We start from the raw sequence: 20463 nt of genomic DNA on the forward strand, positions 1-20463 counted from the left end.
TGCCCCTTCTCTAAGGACTCCTTTACATAACTCCGCATAGTGGCATGCTCTGGCACATACAGATTGAAAAGTCGACCCTTAGGGAACTTACAGCCAGGAATCAAATTAATAGCACAATCACAGTCTCTATGAGGAGGCAGGGAACTAGACTTAGGCTCATCAAATATATCCTGGAAATCCGACAAAAACTCAGGAACTTCAGAAGAAGGGGAAGAGGAAATGGACATCACAGGAATATCACTATGTATCCCTTGGCAACCCCAACTAGTCACAGACATAGATTTCCAATCCAGTACCGGATTATGTACCTGTAACCATGGAAAACCCAGCACAACAACATCATGCAAATTATGCAACACCAAAAAGCGAATATTTTCCTGATGTGCTGGAGCCATGTACATGGTCAAATGTGTCCAGTACTGAGGTTTATTCTTGGCCAATGGCGTAGCATCAATCCCCCTCAAGGGAATAGGGCTCTGCAAAGGCTCCAAGGACAAACCACAGCGCCTGGCAAAGTCTAAGTCCATTAAGTTCAGGGCAGCGCCAGAATCCACAAATGCCATTACAGAAAAGGACGACAATGAGCAAATCAGAGTAACAGACAAGAGAAATTTAGGCTGTATAGTACTAATGGCAACAGACCTAGCGACCCTCTTAGTACGCTTAGGACAATCAGAAATAGCATGAGCAGAATCACCACAGTAAAAACACAGCCCATTCTGACGTCTGAATTCCTGCCGTTCTGCTCCAGTCAAAGTCCCATCACATTGCATAGGCTCAGGACTCTGCCCAGAGGACACCGCCATATGGTGCACTACCTTAAGCTCACGCAGGCGCCGATCAATCTGAATGGCCAGAGACATTGATTCGTTCAAACCAGCAGGCGTGGGGAACCCCACCATAACATCCTTAAGGGCTTCAGAAAGACCCTTTCTGAAAATAGCCGCCAGGGCATCCTCATTCCATTTTGTAAGCACAGACCACTTTCTAAATTTCTGGCAGTAAATTTCTGCTGCTTCCTGACCCTGACACAGCCAGCAACATTTTTTCTGCCTGATCCACAGAATTAGGTTCATCATTAAGCAGTCCGAGTGCTTGAAAAAATGCATCTACATTGAGCAATGCAGGATTCCCTGGCTCAAGGGAGAATGCCCAGTCTTGCGGGTCTCCACGTAGCAGAGAAATAACAATCTTCACCTGCTGAACGGAGTCACCAGAGGAACGGGGTCTCAGAGCAAAAAACAATCTGCAATTATTTTTGAAGTTCAAAAATTTAGATCTATCCCCAGAAAACAAATCAGGAATAGGAATTCTAGGCTCAGAAACCGGAGTCTGGACAACATAATCTTGGATACTCTGTACCCTTGCAGCGAGATGATCAACACGCAAGGACAGACCCTGAACCTCCATATCAGTACCCAAATCCTGAACCACCCAAAGATTAAGGGGAAAAAAAAGACAAAACAAGCTACAAAAAAAAAAAAAAAAAAAAGACTCAACTTTCTTTTCCCTCTTTAGAGATGTATTTAACACATTGTGGGCCAGCTGTACTGTTATGACCTGGTGGTAACGGAGCAGCACTGATATGACCTGGTGGGAACGGAGCAGCACTGATATGACCTGGTGGGTACGGAGCAGCACTGATATGACCTGGTGGGTAAAATAGATCATGGACAAGCTCTGAGGAGGTGGTAGCTTTACTGACCGCAATCCCTAATCCTAACACAAACACTAGAAATAGCCGTGGGACGTTCCTGTCACTCCCTAGACGCCTCTCCACAGCCTAAGAACTAACTACCCCTAAGATGGAAATAGAAAACTCTCGCCTCAGAGAAATTCCCAAAAGGAAAGATAGCCCCCCACATATATTGAATATTAAAACACAGTTATACCACCAATATAGGGAGTACAATATATATCCTCATCAATATTCAAAATCCACCTATTCCTGGTATGCTGTGTAAGTGAGTGACTACCGCCACCTAGTGGAAACTAACAACCCAGACACCACTATATGGATCACCAGAAAGCACCAAGACAAGGAGGTGTATAAATATATTACTTTATTCGATACACATTATAATAACTCCATACATATTGTATAATAAAATCAATTTTAAAATCAATTAGAATCTATAGAACACAGGACAAAATAATGATAGGATATAATATACCGGCCACTTCCACATGAGCAATCCCAAATCCTCACGATATATATGTGAAAAGGTATAATAAATAAAAGTGCAAGCGTGATAAAAAATCTAAAATGCAACCTCAAAAAGGATAATAGAAAATCCTAGTAAATGCTATATAGAGCACAAAGTGCAAATGTGCTAAAAAATATTAAGTGCAGATAGCTTGCAAAAGTGCAAAGTGCTCCGGCATTATATTCAGCCGGTTCAACCCACACACAGTGAAACAATATTGCGGAGGGGGATATCGCAGGTAAATACCTATAGGTGGCCATGTCCTGTGTAAACGCACCCCAACGCGCGTTTCGGATTCCTTCCTTCGTCAGGGGACCCCCTGCTGACACATTGGAACGAGTGTGCACTGGCTGCTAATTTTAGAAATGGCCTTTCTGAAGCCATTAAGAATGTTATGGTGGGTTTTCCTATTCCCACAGGTCTGAATGATACCATGGCCCTGGCTATTCAAATTGACCGGCGGTTGCGGGAGCGCAAAACCGCAAATTCCCTCATGGTGTTGTCTGAACGGACACCTGATTTGATGCAATGTGATAGAAAAACCGCAAATTCCCTCATGGTGTTGTCTGAACGAACACCTGATTTGATGCAATGTGATAGAATCCTGACTAGAAATGAGAGGAAAATTCATAGACGCCGGAATGGCTTGTGCTACTACTGTGGTGATTCTACACATGTTATCTCAGCATGCTCTAAACGTATATCTAAGGTTGTTAGTCCTGTCACCGTTGGTAATTTGCATCCTAAGTTTATTCTGTCTGTAACTCTGATTTGCTCATTGTCATCTTATCCTGTCATGGCGTTTGTAGATTCAGGTGCTGCCCTGAGTCTTATGGATCTCTCATTTGCTAAGCGCTGTGGTTTTATTCTTGAACCATTAGAAAATCCTATACCTCTTAGGGGTATTGATGCTACGCCATTAGCAGAAAATAAACCGCAGTATTGGACACAGGTTACCATGTGCATGACTCCTGAACACCGCGAGGTGATACGTTTTCTTGTGTTCATAAAATGCATGATGTGGTTGTTTTGGGGCTGCCATGGTTACAGACCCATAATCCAGTCCTGGACTGGAAGGCTATGTCAGTGTCAAGTTGGGGCTGTCGTGGTATTCATGAGGATTCCCTGCCTGTGTCTATTGCTTCTTCTACGCCTTCGGAAGTTCAGGAGTATTTGTCTGATTATCAGGATGTCTTTAGCGAGTCCAGGTCCAGTGCATTGCCTCCTCATAGGGAATGTGACTGTGCGATAGATTTGATTCCAGGCAGTAAATTTCCTAAGGGAAGACTGTTTAATCTGTCGGTACCTGAACATACCGCTATGCGTTCATATATCAAGGAGTCTCTGGAGAAAGGACACATCCGTCCGTCTTCTTCCCCTCTTGATGCGGGATTCTATTTTGTGGCTAAAAAGGACGGATCTTTGAGGCCTTGTATTGACTATCGGCTTTTAAATAAGATCACTGTCAAATTTCAGTATCCTTTGCCGCTGTTGTCTGACTTGTTTGCCCGGATTAAAGGTGCCAAGTGGTTCACCAAGATAGACCTTCGTGGTGCGTACAACCTTGTGCGCATTAAGCAAGGTGATGAATGGAAAACCGCATTCAATACGCCCGAAGGTCATTTTGAGTACTTGGTAATGCCTTTTGGGCTCTCTAATGCCCCTTCAGTTTTTCAGTCCTTTATGCATGACATTTTTCGGAACTATCTGGATAAATTTTTGATCATTTATCTGGATGATATTCTGGTTTTTTCTGATAATTGGGACTCGCATGTGGAGCAGGTCAGGATGGTCTTTAAAATTTTGCGTGAAAATTCTTTGTTTGTCAAGGGCTCAAAGTGTCTTTTTGGTGTACAGAAGGTTCCCTTTTTGGGGTTCATTTTTTCCCCTTCTGCTGTGGAGATGGACCCAGTCAAGGTCCGAGCTATTCTTGATTGGACTCAGCCCTCGTCAGTTAAGAGTCTTCAGAAGTTCTTAGGTTTCGCTAACTTCTACCGTCGTTTTATCGCTAATTTTTCTAGCATTGTGAAACCTTTGACGGATATGACCAAGAAGGGCTCCGATGTGGCTAATTGGGCTCCTGCTGCCGTGGAGGCTTTCCAGGAGTTGAAACGTCGGTTTACTTCGGCGCCTGTTTTGTGCCAGCCTGATGTCTCGCTTCCCTTTCAGGTTGAGGTGGATGCTTCAGAGATTGGAGCAGGGGCCGTTTTGTCGCAGAGAGGCCCTGGTTGCTCTGTTATGAGACCTTGCGCCTTTTTCTCTAGGAAGTTTTCGCCGGCAGAGCGAAATTATGATGTGGGCAATCGGGAGTTGTTGGCCATGAAATGGGCATTTGAGGAGTGGCGTCATTGGCTCGAGGGTGCTAAGCATCGTGTGGTGGTCTTGACTGATCACAAAAATCTGATGTATCTCGAGTCTGCTAAACGCCTGAATCCTAGACAGGCCCGCTGGTCATTGTTTTTCTCCCGTTTTGACTTCGTTGTCTCGTATTTACCAGGTTCAAAGAATGTGAAGGCCGATGCTCTTTCCAGGAGCTTTGTGCCTGATGCTCCTGGAGTCGCTGAACCTGTTGGTATTCTTAAGGATGGAGTTATCTTGTCAGCTATTTCTCCAGATCTGCGACGTGTGTTGCAGAGATTTCAGGCTGATAGGCCTGATTCTTGTCCACCTGACAGACTGTTTGTCCCGGATAAGTGGACCAGCAGAGTCATTTCCGAGGTTCATTCCTCGGTGTTGGCAGGTCACCCAGGAATTTTTGGCACCAGAGATCTGGTGGCCAGATCCTTTTGGTGGCCTTCCTTGTCAAGGGATGTGCGGTCATTTGTACAGTCCTGTGGGACTTGTGCTCGAGCTAAGCCTTGCTGTTCTCGTGCCAGCGGGTTGCTCTTGCCCTTGCCTGTCCCTAAGAGACCTTGGACACATATCTCCATGGATTTCATTTCTGATCTTCCGGTGTCTCAAGGCATGTCTGTTATCTGGGTGATATGTGATCGCTTCTCCAAGATGGTCCATTTGGTTCCTTTGCCTAAGCTGCCTTCCTCTTCCGATCTGGTTCCTGTGTTTTTCCAGAACGTGGTTCGTTTGCACGGCATCCCTGAGAATATTGTGTCAGACAGAGGATCCCAGTTCGTTTCCAGATTCTGGCGATCCTTTTGTAGTAGGATGGGCATTGATTTGTCGTTTTCGTCTGCTTTCCATCCTCAGACTAATGGACAGACGGAGCGAACTAATCAGACTTTGGAGGCTTATTTGAGGTGTTTTGTCTCTGCTGATCAGGACGATTGGGTGACCTTCTTGCCGTTGGCTGAGTTTGCCCTTAATAATCGGGCTAGTTCCGCCACTTTGGTTTCGCCGTTTTTCTGCAACTCTGGTTTCCACCCTCGTTTTTCTTCGGGTCATGTGGAACCTTCTGACTGTCCTGGGGTGGATTCTGTGGTGGATAGGTTGCAGCGGATCTGGAATCTTGTGGTGGACAACTTGAAGTTGTCACAGGAGAGGGCTCAGCGCTTTGCCAACCGCCGCCGCGGTGTGGGTCCCCGACTACGTGTTGGGGATTTGGTGTGGCTTTCTTCCCGCTTTGTTCCTATGAAGGTTTCCTCTCCCAAATTTAAACCTCGTTTTATTGGTCCTTACAAGATATTGGAAATCCTTAATCCTGTATCCTTTCGTCTGGATCTTCCTGTGTCGTTTGCTATCCACAACGTGTTTCATAGGTCCTTGTTGCGGCGGTACGTTGTGCCTGTAGTTCCTTCTGCTGAGCCTCCTGCTCCGGTGTTGGTTGAGGGCGAGTTGGAGTACGTGGTGGAGAAGATCTTGGATTCTCGTCTCTCCAGGCGGAGGCTTCAGTACCTGGTCAAGTGGAAGGGCTATGGTTAGGAAGATAATTCCTGGGTGGTCGCCTCTGATGTTCATGCGGCCGATTTAGTTCGTGCCTTTCACGCCGCTCATCCTGATCGCCCTGTTGGTCGTGGTGAGGGTTCGGTGACCCCTCACTAAGGGGGGGGTACTGTTGTGAATTTGCGTTTTGCTCCCTCTAGTGGTCATTAGTGATTTGACACTGGAGCTTCTGTCTTCTCCTATATGCTCACCTGGGCCGTTAGTTCAGGGGCGTTGCTATATAAGCTCTCTGGACCTTCAGTTCTATGCCTGGCATCGTTGAAATCAGAGCTAATCTGTTGTGCTCTTGTCCTCTGATCCTGGTTCCTGCTTGTTAAAGCTAAGTCTCTTCCTTGCTTTTTGCTTTCGTTTTGTTTTGTATTTTTTGTCCAGCTTGTTCCAATCTGTATCCTGACCTTTGCTGGAAGCTCTAGGGGGCTGGTGTTCTCCCCCCGGACCGTTAGACGGTTCGGGGGTTCTTGAATCTCCAGCGTGGATTTTTATAGGGTTTTTGTTGACCAAATAAGTTATCTTGCTTTATTCTGCTATTAGTAAGCTGGCCTCTCTTTGCTGAACCTGGTTCATTTCTGTGTTTGTCATTTCCTCTTACCTCACCGTTATTATTTGTGGGGGGCTTGTATCTTGCTTTGGGGTCCCTTTCTCTGGAGGCAAGAGAGGTCTTTGTTTTCTTCTCCTAGGGGTAGTTAGATTCTCCGGCTGGCGCGAGTCATCTAGCGATCACCGTAGGCATGATTCCCGGCTACTTCTAGTGTTGGTGTTAGGAGTAGATATTTGGTCGACCCAGTTACCACTGCCCTATGAGCTGAATTTTTGTATCTCGCGGACTTACACGTACCTCTGAGACCCTGTCCACTGGGGTCATAACAGTAAAGCATACAAAAGGACTACCTCTTGGAAGATGGGAACTCGAGCTGACCGTGAGCTAAACCTACCGCAACAACTAACAGTGGCCGGGTAGTGTGCCTACGTTTTATCCCTAGACGCCCAGCGCCAGCCGGAGAACTGACTGACCCTAGCAGAGGAAAATATAGACCTGGCTTACCTCTAGAGAAATTTTCCCCAAAAGGCAGACAGTAGCCCCCACATATATTGTCGGTGATTTCAGAGGAAATTGACATACGAAGTATGAAGATAGGTTTAGCAAATTGAGGTCCGCTTACTAGATAGTAGGAAGACAGAAAAGGGAACTTCACGGTCAGCTGAAAACCCTTTCAAAATACCATCCTGAAATTACTTTAAGACTCTTACATCAACTCATGACATAAGAGTGGCAATTTCAGCTCACAAGAGCTTCCAGTCTCAGAAATATACTATCACAGAGAACTGGAACAAAAATGCAAAACAAACATAGGACTACAAGTCCAACTTAGCTGATAGTAGTCTAGGAGCAGGAACATGGAACAGAAAGGCTTCTGATTACATTGTTGGCCGGCATAGAAATGACTGAGGAGCAAGGCTAAATAGAAACTCCCACATCCTGAGGAAAACAGGTGAACAGAGGAGATGAAGCACACAAGTTCAGTACCACCAGTGACCACCGGGGGAGCCCAGAAACCAAATTCACAACAGGAGGGGCAATTCTGCTTCCCCAGAGCTTCCAGCTAGCCTGAATATTTCATAATGACAAGCTGGACAAAAAGAGAATAACTTTAAACTGAACAGTAAGTACAAGAACTAGCAAGAACTTATCTTATGCTGACATGGACAGGCCACAAGGGAAATCCAAGCAGAGGACTGAGTCTAACCTAGAAAAACATTGACAGCTGGCATGAATTACAGACCATAGCCCTGTTAAATAGCAAGGCCAAAGGAGCCGATTAGTAAAGTCAGCTGCCAGGCCAAACTCCAGGAGCAGCAGTTCCACTCAAAACCACCAGAGGGAGCCCAAGAACGGAATTCACAACAGCAGAGATGTGAATCTTCCAAAAACAATGGACAACTGGCACTGACCAAAGGGTGGAACAAAACCAAATAGCCCAGAGAAATGCATTAAGTGGGCCCACCTGACGAAATGCTGTGATTGAAGACAGCAGTGCTACCACTTATAACCACCGGAGGGAGCCCAAGAGCAGAATTCACAACAAATAATATCCCGAGTCTCCCCCTGTACAGCTCCCCTATACACAGTATAATGCCCCCTCAGTGTATAGTACCACCTACACAGTATACTGACCCCTTAGTAGCCTCCAAACTGATGGCTCCAACACTGTATGATGGCCCCATCACTGTAATCCCCACACTGTATAATGGCCCCACAGATAACCTCCATATAGTATAATGTGGCAGATAGTCAATATTGTATAAGGCAGTACCCCATAGGCAGACCCTATAGTATAAGGCAGCACCCCTATAAGCAGACCCTGTAGTATAAGACAGTACCCTTTTGGCAGACCCTGTAGTATAAGGCAACACCCCCATAGGCAGACCCTGCAGTATAAGGCAGCACCCCATAGGCAGACCCTGTAGTAGAAAGCAGCACCCCCATAGGCAGACCCTGTAGAATAAGGCAGTACCCCATAGGCAGATCCTGTAGTATAAAGCAGCACCTCCATAGGTAGACCCTGTAGTAGAAAGCAGCACCCCCATAGGCAGACCCTGTAGTATAAGGCAGCACCCATATAGGCAGGCCCTGTAGTATAAGGCAGCCCGCATAAAAAATACAATAAATACTCACCTCTCTCTTCCTCCTTGTTCCAGCGGTGCTCCGAGCTCCTGCTCATCTCCTGACAGAAAGTGCAGGGTAGTGATGTCAGTGCACCCGCTGTCAGCGTTGGCGACGTCAGCTGCTGAAAGGGGGATGATGGAAGAGGGAGCATAACTGCTGGAATCGGGCCTCATAGCGGCAGAGCAGGGAGATCAATTCTAACTGCTCTGCCGCAGAATGTAAATGTATCGGCGCACTGCATGTGCCGATGCAGTTACAGTAGCGTAGATCGGGGTGGACCCCCTCAGAGTGCGGGGCCCTGGGCAACAACCTCTTCTGCCTCCCCGGCAGCTATGCTACTGTCTGGACCTACATCTATTCAGCAACACAGATTATATCCACATTAACACGTTCTTTCATCTTCCTAAGCTTGTCATTACCTTCTCTCTGTGTGCGTGCCACAGGTGGGGTCGTGGGCCGTGGAAGCTTTGAAGTAACAGCTGCTCTTATCCCGGCGAGTCAGCGGAAAGGTGAGACTCTGTAATGTGCGCCATTTTGAGTATTTTGCTGGGACTATTCTATGTATTATTTACCTGTTTTGTGGTTAAATAAAATATTTCCACACTGTTTTACCCTCACCCTTTGTTGTCTAAGTAGTATTACGCCTATGGTAAAAGGAAAGTGTGCATTCATTAGGATGATCCCTAGTCTATGCAGTTTCGGCTCGCAAATCAGGAGCACCCGCTGATCCCCGGTGTCTCCATATTAATCAATGCCAAGGAGAAAACAACAGATAATTTCGGCCCCTTAAAAATGATAATAACAAGATAATTGTTATAGAGGACAAAGAAAAGGCTGAGATATTAAACAGGCACTTTTCATCCATGTTCACCAATTATCCGTTTGTTTCAGTTATCATGCAACAAGGCAAAAATCCAAGTTTACCATCTGAAATAATAGTTAAACACGAAAAGAAGTACTCATGTGTCAAAGCAATTTGAACATTGGAGGATGGCTGATGTGGTACTGATATTTAAGAAAGGTAAGAAGGTGGATCCAGGTAACTACCATCTGGTAAGTCTGACATCAATAGTGTGCAAAGTTTTTTAGGGCATCATAAGAGATGACCTGCAGAGATATATTGCAGAGAATAATATAACTGACAACCAGCATGGACTCATGAAGGATAAGTCGTGTCTAACTAATATGTTGTATTTCTATGAGGAGGTGAGTGCAAATCTGGATGTTGGTAATGATGTAATTTATCTGGACTTTGCAAAGACATTTGATTCTGTACCATATAATGGCCTTACACCGATGCTACAGAAGCAAGGACTGGGGGAACTATATGCAGATGGGTAAGGAATTGGCTAAATGACAGGAAACAAAGAGTTATTATCATAAATGGTACGTTATCTAAATGGGATATAGTCAGCAGTGGATCTGTGCTAGGACCAATTCTTTTTAACCTCTTCACTAATTACTTTGTAGATGGGATTCAGAATAAAGTGTCAGTCTTTGCTGACAACACCAAACAATGTAGGATATTAAAATCTGACCTTGAAATTACAATAATAAAAAATGATAAGATCAAATTAGGTTTAATATTGATAAATGTAGAGTAATGCACCTAGCACGGCAGACACCATAACAGCTTTTAAAAAATGGCTGGATGATTTCCTCAGTACAAGTAACACGGTGGGTTATAGTTACATTAGTGATAAAATGAACAATTGGTGATGAAAGCTGGAACTTGATGGACCTAGGTCGTTGTTCAACCCATGTAACTATGTTTATTGGCCGTCTAACAGCCGTGAAACATATGGGGCGGGTTCTTGAGCATAGCGCCAAAGCACACGATACTCGATCAAGTGCCGAGCATGCTCACTCATCACTAGTATCTACATTATTGTGCTGGAGCGGAACTAGGAGAGAAATCATAGCATTGCGTGAGAACTTCTCTGGGCTTCTGTCCTCTCATCCTGCAGTTTTCTGAATGGATCTAAGGCTACGTTCACATTTGCGTTGTGCGCCGCAGCGTCGGCGCCGCAGCGCACAACGCAAACAAAAACGCGGCAAAACGCACGCTAAAACGCTGCGTTTTGCGCCGCATGCGTCGTTTTTGCCCGCAAGTTGGACGCAAAAAAAATGCAACTTGAAGCGTTTCTTGCGTCCAACGCTTGCGGCCATGCGGCGCAAAACGCAGCACAACGCATGTCCATGCGCCCCCATGTTAAGTATAGGGGCGCATGACGCATGCGGCGCCGCTGCGGCGCCCGACGCTGCGGCGCTGACCGCAAATATGAACGTAGCCTAATGTGGACTTGGGAACCAGCGAAGCCGAATTCTGTCTACAGCTGTTACGTCACTGTTCACACAACACAGAGACCCCAAAAGTGTCTTTGTGCTGAAAGGGTTAAAGTCTCCCCCCCCCCTAAGTAATGGGGCCTCCAACACCTACCTCCACCTGCAGAGCCTCTCTCCACATATATGGCTGCTCTGTGCACACAGGACCTGTGATGAGGTCACAAGAGGGGAGGAGTCAGGGGTCACATGATCGGGGCCTCAGGGAATGATATCCGCAGTGTAGACCCTACATGGAAACTTCTCCTCAGTCAGTGACATTCCCGCCATTATTCCCCCTCACTACTGGCACAATTACCCCGCGCCGCCTTTTCTACACAGTGTTATGTGTGGACTGTAACGTGTGATTTCTCTGGAGACAAATAGACCCCACACATGAGGGAATTATCACCAGTTACCGGACGTCTACTACAGCTCTGGCAAAAATTAAGAGACCACCACATCAAAACCCTGCCATGGGCAGCCCATTCTCCAGACCTGAACCCCATTGAAAACCTCTGGAATGTAATTAAGAAGATGATGGATAGTCACCAGCCATCAAAGAAGAACTGCTTACATTTTTGCGCCAGAAGCAGTGTGAAAGACTGGTGGAAAGCATGCCAAGATGCATGTAAGCTGTGATTAAAATCATGGTTATTCCACAAAATATTGATTTCTGAACTGTTCCTGAGTTAAGTTAAAACATTAATATTGTTGTTTCTAAATGATTATAAACTTGTTTTCTTTGCATTGTTTGAGGATTGAAAGGAGTGGTTTTTTTTTTTGTAATTTTGACCATTTTTCTTTGTCAGAAAAAAATACAAAATGTAGCTGTATATGGCGGCATATGATTGTGCTATCGACTCCATACTAGGAGATAAAATACCAAAATCTCATTTATTTAACCACTTCCAGGGAGGATGGCCTTAACAGACTATATTCAAAAGAGTCCAGCAAAGGGCTCTTTTCCACTTGCGAGATAAACGTCCGTGAAAACCAAGCTCTGGCGCTGGCACTCCGGAGCGGAGCGTGCAGCTCCATGTGATGCTATGCGGCTGCACGCTCCGCTCTGGAGTGCCGGCGCCAGAGCTTGGTTTTCACATGCGAGACACGGACGTTTATCTCGCAAGTGGAAAAGAGCCCTAAGAGTCATATACATTACGACCATCCACCTCTCCAGTCGCCGTGGGTATTTTTTCTTAAAAAAAGGATGGAGGGTTGTGTACATGGAAGAGATGTATAAAATCGCGGTTCACAATCCCTGACCTTTACCCCTTATACCTGACCTGCTTAACCAATTATCTGAAGCTAAATGGTATTCCAAACTTGACTTGAGAGGGGCATATAACCTTAGCAATGTGTTCCCAAAAACATTATTTTGGATAAGTGGTTAAATTTCTTAGCATTTGGCTTAGTTTTTGCTCCAGATTGAGTACCAAGCTGACATTTTCCTCAGGTTATCATCCTGAGATTAATGTAGAAACAGAAATGATGAACCAGGAGGTATAGCAGTGTTTAACAGGCTTTGTTTCTGCTAAATAGGAAGATTGGGTGGAATTTCTGCACGTTGCCAGGTTTGTTCTTAAAAACCGTTCCTTTACAGCTACTGGGACCTCGCATTTTTTTGGCTGCCGGGGTTTTCATCCACTGTTTGGGAATTTTTCTGGGGTGCAATCCTCCATGCCAGAGGAAGAGGGATTATCTTCCATATTAACTAAGGTCTGGAAGAAGGTCAAAAGGGGTCTTTTGGTAGCTGTTGATCGGGCCAAGAGATGTGCTTACAACAAACATAGGAAGGCTCCTGTCTTTTGGGTGGTTGTCCACAAAAAATCTACTTGCTCCAAAATTCATAGGTTCTTATAAAATGATTAACATTTTGAATACTGTGACGGTTAGGTTGCTACTTCATATTGCCTCAAGGATCAATAATTTCTTCCATGCACCCCTGTAACACCCCAAGTAACCAGTTGTTACAGTGGCATTGCTCTCTTCACGGGGGGAGCGATGCCATGCTTGGAAGTGAGGAAGGATCCCTTTAACAGGTAAGGCTAGGTTCACATTGCGTTAATGTGTGCACGATAAACGGACAGCGTTGCACGGCGAAAATGTCGCAATTAACGCTGTGCAACGGGTCCGTTAGCGCACCCATTGACAGAAATGTGAAGTTTCCCTGTAGCGCATCACAAGCGCGTGCCTTTTTCGGCTCGCGCTAGCGATGTGCCGTTCTTCTCTGGCGCGCCTCGGACGCTGCTTGCAGCGTCCGCGGTGCGCCCAAGGTCCATTCCCCGCTCTCGCAGATCGGGGATCTGCGAGAGCGGGGACGTTAACGCGGCCCCTAAATAAACATTGCGTTAGCGCAATCCGCTAGCGCTAAATGGATTGCCCTAACGCAATGTGAACCTAGCCTAACCAGAACATACAACATTGTTCTGACTCCATGCCAGAAGGGGGAGCTCTGAACCCGGTTTCAGGGGAGCTTCCCTAGATATATATATTCTGATCTGGGGGAGGAGTTAGTTAGATTGTGAGAAGAGAGTGAGGAGAGAGGAAGAAGACCGAGAGTCTGAGAGAGGAAAGCTGAGGCCGTGCAGACCTGTGGATCTGCAGTTCCTGGAAGGACAAAGTGTCATGTTGGACGCTGTTCAGACCAGGTCGTCCGACAGACAGCGGTAGTTCCGCTTTTGACCACTATTTGCTCATTGGCGTCGGCTAGATTTTGCCTAGCTGTTCCGGGGTTAATTTACCTGATCCTCGGATTGGAAGCTGGGCCATGCCCATTGCCTTTAAATAGTTCTCCTGATCATTGGGCGTCGCCGATTATAGCTTCTGTCTTGTGCGTTGTTATCTCGGTCTGGAGTGGAGAGCTGGTTGTTGGAGAATCGTTGCTGGTGGTGTATTTTCCTTTGTCTTATTTACTCCTTCCTTTATTTGTATTTATTTTGCCCTGCACATTTATAGTGTATTCCTGAGTACTGCGGCGTGGTGTATATTTTCCTTTATCCTTGTCTGTGCTAACTGTGGGTATTGGTGTATTGCATTCACTGGGTGGAGGGCAGAGGTTTTCAGCTTAGGGTTGAAACAGGAGGCAGGGTGAGGTTCGAGGCCTGGACATGCACACCATCAGTGTAAACTTCAGGTAGAGGGTCAGTCAGTATTTCCCTAGTCTGAGGGAAATTGCAGGGGCCCGGGTTATTAGCTCTCACCCACCCAGTCTCCTCGTGACATTATAATCGGCCCAACAAAAAAAAAAAAAAGGGGTTTCTTTTTTTGGTGTGTGTCTTGTCATGGATCCCATGACTTCCATAACCCACCAGTTGGAGGCGCTGTCCCTACAGGTCACTGAGTTGAGAGGTGCAGTACAGCAACAGGGACTAGCAGTATCTAATGTGCAAGCTGGAGTGACAGGAAGAGTTGCTGAGCCTAAATTTCCTTTGCCTGAAAAAGTTGCTGGGGAACGCAGTAAATTTGTTTCTTTTCATGAAGCTTGCAAACTATATCTCCGTATGCGCCCGATCTCCTCGGGTAATGAGGCTCAGCGTGTGGGCCTGATGTTGTCATTGTTAAGCGGGGATCCCCAAGCATGGGCGTTTTCTTTGCCATCTGATTCTGCTGCATTTGACTCTGTGGAGAGTTTTTTTTCTTCTCTTGGGAAAATCTACGATGAACCTGACAGAATGGCTCTGGCAGAATCTAAGATACGCTCTATTCGCCAGGGGGAGCGAGTTGCAGAGGATTACTGTTCTGAATTTCGCCGCTGGGCGATCGATACACAATGGAATGATCCAGCATTGCGGAGTCAGTTTATACATGGGATTTCTGGAAGGGTTAAAAAAGCCCTTCTGATGTACGAGACTCCTGCTTCTCTAGATTCCGCTATGAGTCTGGTTGTCCGCATTGATCGCCGTTTGCGTCAAGGGGAGCATGAGACACCGCCTATGGGAGAAGGTTTAGGTTCACGTGAGGTTGCTGCAGGTGAGACCACGGAGCCTATGCAAATCACAGGGGTGTCACATGTGAAGCGTCGAGCCCCTGAGCTCAGGAAACAGGCAGCCTGTTTTTACTGTGGTAAAATTGGTCATTTTATTAACATCTGTCCTCTGCTGACTAAGAAAAATGCAACGGCGGAAAACTTCTAAGCTCAGAGGGTGTGGAGGAGACCAATCTGAGCTTATGTATATCCTCCATGGTGGTTTCTCAATGCATGCTCCCTGCTAAGGTTTTTATCGCTGGCAGTGAGCTGCCAATTACTGTTTTTGTGGATAGTGGTTCAGCCACAAATCTCATTGATGAGGAGTTTGCGCGCACAGCAGGTTTTAGGATTGAAAAACTGTCTCATCCTATCCGCGTGGTCACCATCAATGCAGCTCCTCTCTCTCAGGGGGAGATTACTGAATTTGTGGCTGAGGTGAAACTCCACATTGGGGTTCTACATTCTGAGCGGGTTACATGTAAGGTGCTCAGGAATCTTCCTGCTCAGGTGGTTTTGGGTTTTCCTTGGTTGTCTATGCACAACCCGGTAATTGACTGGAAAACTCAGGACATAATTCGGTGGAGCGAGTTCTGCCAGGAGAATTGCCTGGCCACATGTGTGGCTGCGGTGACTTCAAGCGTTCCGGAGTCACTTCTGGATTTTGTGGATGTGTTCTCTGAGAAGGGTTTTTCAGAGTTGCCGCCACATCGTCCGTATGACTGTTCTATCAGGTTTAAACCCGGGGCCAAATTGCCTAAAGCAAGGATGTTTAACATCTCCGGTCCGGAGAGACAAGCGTTAAAAGATTACATTGCTGAAAGCTTAAGCAAAGGGCACATCAGGCCGTCATCCTCGCCGGTGGCAGCAGGGTTCTTCTTCATGAAGAAGAAAGATGGCGGATTATGCCCGTGTTTGGATTTCAGGGAGTTGAACCAGATTACGGTTCGTGATCCATACCCTATGCCACTGATACCAGATTTGTTCAACCAGGTGGCAGGTGCTAAGTGGTTTACCAAGCTTGACCTCAGGGGGGCGTACAACCTCATAAGAGTCCGTCAAGGTGATGAGTGGAAGACGGCTTTTAATACCCCTGAGGGTCATTTTGAAAATTTGGTGATGCCCTTTGGGTTGACTAACGCACCTGCAGTGTTCCAACATTTCATCAATGATGTGTTCTCGCATGTTTTGGGGAAATTCGTTATCGTGTACCTAGATGACAATCTCATATATTCTTGCGACCGTAATACTCATTTAGATCATGTCCGGCATTTGTTACAGCTTCTCAGAGAGAATAAGCTGAATGCTAAACTTGAGAAATGTGTATTTTTTGTTCAAGAGTTGCCATTCTTGGGTTATATTGTGTCTGCTTCTGGTTTTAAAATGGACGCCGCTAAGGTGCAAGCGGTGCTGCATTGGGAATGTCCTGATAACCTGAAAGCACTTCAGCGGTTCCTTGGGTTTTCTAACTACTATAGGAAATTTATCAAGGATTTTTCCATCATTGCTAAACCGCTAAATGACATGACTAAAAAGGGTACCAATTTCTACATTTGGCCTGAGGCTGCTGTGCGCACATTTGAATTTCTTAAGAACAGTTTTGTTTCAGCCCCCATTCTTGTGCAGCCAGACGTATCAAAACCCTTTGTTGTGGAAGTCAATGCGTCTGAGGTTGGTGTGGGGGCGGTACTATCTCAAGGCTCATCTTTGAGTGGTTTGCGTCCGTGCGCCTATTTCTCCAAGAAACTGTCGTCCGCCGAACGTAACTACGATATCGGCAACAGGGAGTTGTTGGCTATTAAGTTGGCCTTTGAGGAATGGCGACACTTCTTGGAGGGGTCGGTACATCAGGTTACGGTTATTACCGATCATAAGAATCTGCTGTATTTGGAGTCAGCCAAGCGTCTGTCCCCCAGGCAGGCTCGCTGGGCATTGTTTTTCACGCGGTTCAATTTTGTTGTCACTTACAGACCAGGGTCTAAAAACACTAAGGCGGATGCTCTGTCCAGGTGTTTTCTGGGGGGAGAACCTCGGGAGGATCCAGTACCCATCCTCCAAAAGGGTGTTGTGGTTTCGGCTCTCACTACCGAGGTTGAGGCTGAGATTGCCGAGGCTCAGGAGGAGGTACCATCTGAGCTTCCCATCAACAAATCTTTTGTACCGCTTCATCTCCGCTTAAAGGTTTTGGTGGAGCATCATGATGCTGTCCTGGCTGGCCACCCAGGGGTTAGAGGTACCTTGGAGTTGGTGTCACGTCGGTTTTGGTGGCCCAAGATCTGACAGGACGTGGTCTCATACGTGTCAGCTTGTACCATGTGCGCTTGGGCTAAGACGCCCCGCTCCCGTCCTGTTGGCACACTACTTCCTCTTGAGGTACCTAGTAAGCCATGGGCGGAAATCTCCATGGATTTCATCACTGATTTGCCCTCATCAGCTGGGAACACGGTCATCTTGGTGATTGTTGATCGGTTTTCAAAAATGTCGCACTTTGTGTCTTTGCCTTTGTTGCCTCATGCTAAGACTCTGGCGCAGGTATTTGTGCAGGAGGTGGTCAGACTTATGGGGTTCCATCTGACATCGTGTCTGATAGTGGGTTTCAGTTTGTGGCAAAATTTTGGAAAGCATTTTGCTCACGGCTGGGGATCAAGTTGTCCCATTCTTCGGCATTTCATCCTCAGTCAAATGGTCAGACTGAGCGTATGAACCAAAATTTGGAACAGTACCTATGCTGCTTTGTCTCTGATAACCAGGAGGAGTGGTCGACGTTTCTTCCTTTGGCTGAGTTTGCCATAAATAATCATCGCCAGGAGTCGTCTGGGGAGTCTACGTTTTTTTGTGTGTACGGGCTACATCCTCAATTTTGTACTTTGAGTCAGAGGGGCTCTTCCGGCGTTCCGGAGGAGGACCAGGTAGGAGCACAATTGTCGTCAGTCTGGAGGAGAGTTAAACAGCGCCTGTTGAGTGTGGGTGCTAGGTACAAACGTGTGACTGACTCAAACTACCGTCGCTTAAATTGGGTCCTTGGTTTATTGGTCCATTTAGGGTCACCGCCATCATTAACCCAGTAGCGTACCGACTGGAGCTCCCTACGGTGTATAAGATACACAACGTGTTCCACAGGTCTCTTCTGAAGAAGGTGGTGGGTTCTGTGGACGCGGCGCCTATGCCACCTCCAGTCTTGGTGGATGGTAACCTGGAATTTGAAGTCTCCAAGGTGGTTGACTCTTGTGTAGTGCGCCGCACTTTACAGTACTTGGTACACTGGCGTGGTTATGGGCCTGAGGAGAGGTCCTGGGTACCAGCCTCAGACATTCATGCGGATCGGCTGGTCAGGTTTTTTCATCGTCGCCATCCGGACAAGCCGCGTCCTCTAAGCCGTGAGGGCCCTGGGGTCCCTCGTAGAAGGCGGGGTACTGTCATGTCGGACGCTGTTCAGACCAGTTCGTCCGACAGACAGCGGTAGTTCCGCTTTTGACCACTATTTGCTCATTGGCATCGGCTAGATTTTGTCTAGCTGTTCCGGGGTTAATTTACCTGATCCTCGGATTGGAAGCTGGGCCATGCCCATTGCCTTTAAATAGTTCTCCTGATCATTGGGCGTCGCCGATTATAGCTTCTGTCTTGTGCGTTGTTATCTCGGTCTGGAGTGGAGAGCTGGTTGTTGGAGAATCGTTGCTGGTGGTGTATTTTCCTTTGTCTTATTTACTCCTTCCTATATTTGTATTTATTTTGCCCTGCACATTTATAGTGTATTCCTGAGTACTGTGGCGTGGTGTATATTTTCCTTTATCCTTGTCTGTGCTAACTGTGGGTATTGGTGTATTGCATTCACTGGGTGGAGGGCAGAGGTTTTCAGCTTAGGGTTGAAACAGGAGGCAGGGTGAGGTTCGAGGCCTGGACATGCACACCATCAGTGTAAACTTCAGGTAGAGGGTCAGTCAGTATTTCCCTAGTCTGAGGGAAATTGCAGGGGCCCGGGTTATTAGCTCTCACCCACCTAGTCTCCCCGTGACAGAAAGAAAGCTGTGACTGAGCTTCCTCCATGCTGTAGGGCAGAATTCCGGTAGCCAGAAGACCGAGGTTGTGAGGGTAACTCTATGACCAACGGAGGAAACCGGCGGACAGGAGATTGCAGGTCGCCAGTCCACCATTAACACCCGAAGGCACAGTAACAGATTGAGCCAAGAGTCATCCTGAGTGACCCTGTAAAAAAGGCTCGAGTTACCTGCCATGCAGCTAGTGTCCTACCAACAAGGGGGACAAAAACAACGTGAGGACCTTGTGTGAGGCCTAAGCAAGCAAGGGACTACAACACAGAGCAGAAGGGAAGGCTTTCAACCCCACCAGGCTAGGGGAATTCCTGAGTCGCTTCCAAGCCAGCTGGACCATACCAGTATCTGTGATCCAGTGCCCTGGACTGAGGCTGCCTTATGCCAGTAAAGAGGGAAAGAGACTGCAACCTTGTGTCCTCTGTTTCTTACTATACCATCAAACCGGGAGCCCTGGGGAGCCAGCTTCAACTGTGGGAACCATACCATCCCTGGTGCCATAACATTACCTCAATGGACCCCTTTAAGCAGCATCGGTCACCCCTGACTGAATACCACAGGTGGCGTTATGAACATTCTTATTCCTAAAACCCCCTTTAAAGACCTTCCTTTTAATTTGGACGCCCAGGGCCACAGACCGGGTCGCATCCACCGTGAGACCCCTTTAATGACGACCGGACCCAGTACCGAGTACTCCTAGGCCCTAGCGGTCCACTCCAAAACTTGGCATCACGAACAGGATGGACTGACCCAGCAAACTGGGTCTTGTGCACCTCAGAGACTGTGCTTTATTGAGAGACCATTCAACTGTTAATTTCCACCATTACCACCACCACTGCAGTGCCATGTGGCATGCAGGAGGAGTTGGGCGTGTGGTCATGGGCAGAGCTTGAAAAACAGCGCAAAAGTTATGGCCGTCCCTCACCAATACTACTATGTCTGAGAGATCTGTCCGTCAACAAGAGAAGTCCGCCTCCTAGACTGGGATGGGGGAAGCAAGAAAGAAGGAACCACCCACAGAAGAGAATGCGAGAAGAGCAGCAGGAAGGTGTGTAACACCCCAGGTTCCTGGTTGTTACAGTGGCATTGCTTTCCTCACTGGGAAAGTGATGTCATGCTTGGAACCGAGGAAGGATCCCTTTATCAGGTATTCATGAACATGCAACATGCTCTTACTCCAGGCCAGAAGGGGGAGCTCTGATCCAGTTTGTGGGTGGCTCCCATAGATATATTCTGGCTGTAGGGAAAGTAGTCAGTCTGTAAGAGAGACAGAGGAAAGGGGCCGTGCAGACGAGAAGATCTGCAGCTCCTGTGAGGAAAGTGTGGGACCATGCAGCCATGTGAAGTGCTGCAGCT

At 46.9% G+C, this 20463-nt stretch overlaps 1 protein-coding gene across 1 annotated transcript in view; it reads right to left on the minus strand.

Annotated features, from left to right (window-relative positions):
* Positions 1-11253, minus strand: part of LOC143767746 (uncharacterized) — a 38423-nt gene extending 27170 nt beyond the window's left edge. Inside the window, exon 1 of the mRNA XM_077256262.1 lies at positions 11210-11253. The gene's annotated coding sequence lies outside the window, so the exon portion shown is untranslated. The remainder of the gene's footprint in view (positions 1-11209) is intronic.
* Between the last annotated feature and the right edge of the window lie 9210 nt (positions 11254-20463).

Source organism: Ranitomeya variabilis, chromosome 4 (assembly GCF_051348905.1).
Source record: "Ranitomeya variabilis isolate aRanVar5 chromosome 4, aRanVar5.hap1, whole genome shotgun sequence".
NCBI classification, from domain to species: Eukaryota; Metazoa; Chordata; class Amphibia; order Anura; family Dendrobatidae; genus Ranitomeya; species Ranitomeya variabilis.